At 39.7% G+C, this 4,109-nt stretch overlaps 1 pseudogene; it reads left to right on the top strand.

Moving 5' to 3' along the window:
- Positions 1–983: 983 nt before the first annotated feature.
- On the top strand, positions 984–1,762 carry LOC143399440 (charged multivesicular body protein 5 pseudogene; annotated as a pseudogene).
- Positions 1,763–4,109: the final 2,347 nt, after the last annotated feature.

The following is a 4,109-nucleotide window of genomic DNA, read 5'->3' as shown; positions in this document are numbered from 1 at the left end:
GTAAATCACCATCTTGTCCTCTCTGGCCAAGGATGTCTGCTGAAAAGAAGACACAGGTAGTCACTGTTGGGCCCTAAAATGGAAAATGAGTATACCAAAGCAACCTCATTCCAACAGTCATCTCAAATATGAGGCTATGCTTCATTTTGTAAGCTTCTTTCTCTTTTAAAGACACAGCCTCACATAGAATGAAAGCATCAGATCAGAACTGACTGAGATGATGTAGAGGAAATCAAAGCCATCTGCGCGGCCAGGGAAGAGATGGAGGGCCAATGCATCCCTGTTCCTCCCAGGTGTGGCCATGTTCCCATGTGTTCCCAGGGAATGGAGAAGTAGCTGGCCAAAGAGCATGGAAGGGTACGGGGTGCAGTTTTGATAAATACCAAGAAGTCAAAGGGAAGGAAGGAAATTCAGTACAAAAAGCTGAAATGGGACAGACCACTAAATAAAAAGGACCATTTTTCCTGGACATTGACTGTGGACATTTTTCACACTTACTGTTTGAGATATCCGAAATAATCCCTTTCCTCTTCCAAACAAAAAGAAAGGAAAAGGTATGCAGCTATGGACAAGAAACCTGAGAATCCACAGAATAGGAATCCCCAAGTTCCATATCTCAAATGGAGGTTCACACTCCTGAGGAACCAAAAGATCCAAAGAACACTAAAGTCACCCTGGCTGTAATCCCTGGCAGACTTCAAGTGGTTTCTCCACAGCCATTGTCACGTTAATTTTAATAGGCTCTGCAAGTAGCAGATACAAATATAAATTAAATTTTGGGATCCTGTAGGACCTCCTCAAGAGAATGAATCTACTTCAGACAGTTTGATGATTTTGAGGAATAAATATGTTAAGAGACAGAACTGAGAAGAAATGAATTTAAAATGCAGACTGAAAGGCTCTCAGCTCCCCAGTATGATATAATCCAGTAGGGCCATTTTTTAATTTTCTTCTAGTGTTTGGGTTCTTCGCGGCCGACCAAGATGAACAGATTCTTCGGGAAAGCGAAACCCAAGGCTCGGCGGCCCAGCCTGACCGACTGCATTGGCACGGTGGACAGCAGAGCAGAATCCATTGACAAGAAGATTTCCCGATTGGATGCTGAGCTAGTGAAGTATAAGGATCAAATAAAAAAGATGAGAGAGGGTCCTGCAAAGAATATGGTCAAGTAGAAAGCCTTGCGGGTTTTAAAGCAAAAAGCAGATGTATGAGCAACAGCGGGACAACCTCACCCAACAGTCCTTTAACATGGAACAAGCCAATTACACCATCCAGTCACTGAAGATACCAAAACTACGGTTGACGCTATGAAACTGGGAGTAAAGGAAATGAAGAAGGCATACAAGGAAGTGAAAACTGACCAGATTGAGGATTTACAAGACCAGCTAGAGGATACGATGGAAGATGCAAATGAAATTCAAGAAGCACTAAGTCGTAGCTACAGCACCCCAGAATTAGATGAAGATGACCTGGAAGCAGAGTTGGATGCACTGGGTGATGAGCTTCTGGCTGATGAAGATAGTTCTTACTTGGATGAAGCAGCATCTGCACCTGCAATTCCAGAGGGTGTTCCCACTGACACAAAAAACAAGGATGGAGTCCTGGTGGATGAATTTGGATTGCCACAGATACCTGCTTCATAGACTTTCATCATTCAAGTACACATGTAAAATAAACACATATTGTGGGACTAGGAAATATATCCAGATTTTCCATAACAGATTTAAGTTCCTTTCCCTTCTTTGAAGGAAAGGTTAATTACACTGCTCTTTTATTTTATTTTTTTTTCCGTTAAGAAATTCATTGCTTGGGGAAGCTTTCTTGTACTAAAATTTGATTCCTTTTCTCTTATGAAAGATTAACTTAAAAGTATCTTTGGCTTTGTATGACTCATTTTCACTCATTAATAACAATTTGAAATAAAACCAAGGACATGAAATCTTAAATTTTGTGACAGTGTAACTCTACAGTCTCAATATGACCTGATAAATTGATGAAGAGAAGATGAGATTATTGAGACTGTTCATATTATGATTCAAAACCATTTTCTATTGTGGCATATAGGTGGCTGAAAGTAATGGCTCTTTTGATAGGTTTTGTTGTGTCTTGTGAGCAAATCATGTGTCCAGTGTTGCAATGGAATTGTCGCTACAGTATCACAAGTGGATATTTTGACTTTGTCATTCCCTCAGTATTACAGCCTGACTTATAATCAATAATGAATATTTCTTGATATTTAATGTATAGGACATTTATTTATACTCAATAAATATTTTTCAAAAGGAAAAAAAATCCAGTAGGCACATGAAGACACCCCCTTGCTCACAAACATCTTACCAATTGGCTTCTTGGGTGCTTTGAGATTAGGATTCTGTGTTACCTAGAGTCCCCATTCAAAGAGAAATAACTGGGGGCTGGGGGCAGGGTAATACATTCATTGATCCAACAACATTTTTCTGAGTACCAGATACTGTGCTGGGGATACTTTAATGATCACAATAAACTAGTTCTTGCCTTTAGGATTCCTTACAGCTATAGGGAATGGGAGTCAGATGTAAGATTAGAAACTGTATGTCTGAAGAACATTTGAAAAAAGGCAGTACAGGATGTTGTAGGAATGTAGGCGAGGGGTCAGAGAAGGGTGTCCTGAAGACAGCTGAGTGGCAGTCATGGTGATGTTTCAGGAGGAACAGAGACCACGGGCAGAGAACGTTGCAGGGTGCACAGGGAACTGAAAGGAGACAAAATGAAGAGTGGTGTGGCATAACGTAGTCCAGAGGGTGGGCCAGTCATGGCATAAGGATCACGATTCTGAGAGAATGGGAAGCCACTGAAGGATACACTTTAAAAGGAGAGTGACAGGATCAGATGTAAACTTCAGAGAGACCCACTGTGATTGTTGGGTGAAGAATGTTGAATTGGGGTAGGGAGGATTTTAGGAAACAGGTAGCAGAGTCTTGCAGAAGTCCTAGTGAGAGGCAATGGTGGACTGGACCAAGGCCATGGCAGCAAGATTGGACAGAGGCAGGCATATCCTAACACCTAGACACGTTTACAGTGAAGACCCTCAGGGCCCAGAGACGGGCAGAGCAGGAAAGGGAGCTATGAAGCATCACATCCTACCTTTTGAAGGTAGGACTTAACACATCCATTTGACTGGAACAAGGAGAGTGAGGAGAGAAAGGTGGTTAGAAAGAAATGCCCTGAATATAACCAACCAACTTTATGATTGCCAACAGTTATGCTAAGAGAAATTTCATTATAGTAGAAAAAAATTCTGCAAAGCTTCCTTTAAAAGGGGAGCCTGTATATATTCCAAAAATGAAATGACTTGTGAATTTTAATTTACATGCACCCATTCAGAAAAGTACCTATTTCATAGCTCCAAAGAGCAGCTGTACATATGCATAAATGTCAAAATCCTATAAATGACTGTATTATGTATACTGTGTATTCCATATCTGTATTCCATCCCTTCCCTTAACACCAACAACTAGTAGACTTTTTTTCTGCCGTACTTCACTTCTGGGTCTAACAGTTGAGCTATAGGTTTACATTAGGAGTTCACATTTTAGACTAATTTAGTGTCTCAATCTTGTTATTTCAATCATGTAACTTATTTGAATATTACACAAGTGAAATATAAAAGCAAATTGAATGTTGTTTCCATGGCAGTCAGGTTGGAAGCTTGAAAGGATTTAACAAAGGCGAGCCTCCAAATAAAAAATTGCTGTCAAACTAGGCATGGGCAAGACAAATATGAAGGATTAGAAAGGGGAAACATAGAAATAAATATATTGTTTATATTCTAGAGCCTTAAAGTTTTGATCCACTTCAATGAAACAGAACCAAAAATTGTAAGTGAAGCATTAAGGGCATATGCAAGAAACATGGTATAAAACCTAATCAGAAAAACCTATATAAAATGAAAACCTGTGTTATGATGTACTCCATGCAAATTCTATTTTTTAAAATATTATTTTAGTTGTATATGGACACAATATCTTTATTTTATTTGCTTATTTTTATGTGGTGCTCACGCATGCTAGGGAAGCACTCTACCACTCAGCCACAACCCTGGTCCCAGCAAATACTATTCTAAATGTCAG

The sequence above is a fragment of the Callospermophilus lateralis genome, chromosome 5 (genome assembly GCF_048772815.1).
Source record: "Callospermophilus lateralis isolate mCalLat2 chromosome 5, mCalLat2.hap1, whole genome shotgun sequence".
Classification (NCBI taxonomy): domain Eukaryota; kingdom Metazoa; phylum Chordata; class Mammalia; order Rodentia; family Sciuridae; genus Callospermophilus; species Callospermophilus lateralis.
This window is presented reverse-complemented; position numbering and strand designations above follow the sequence as displayed.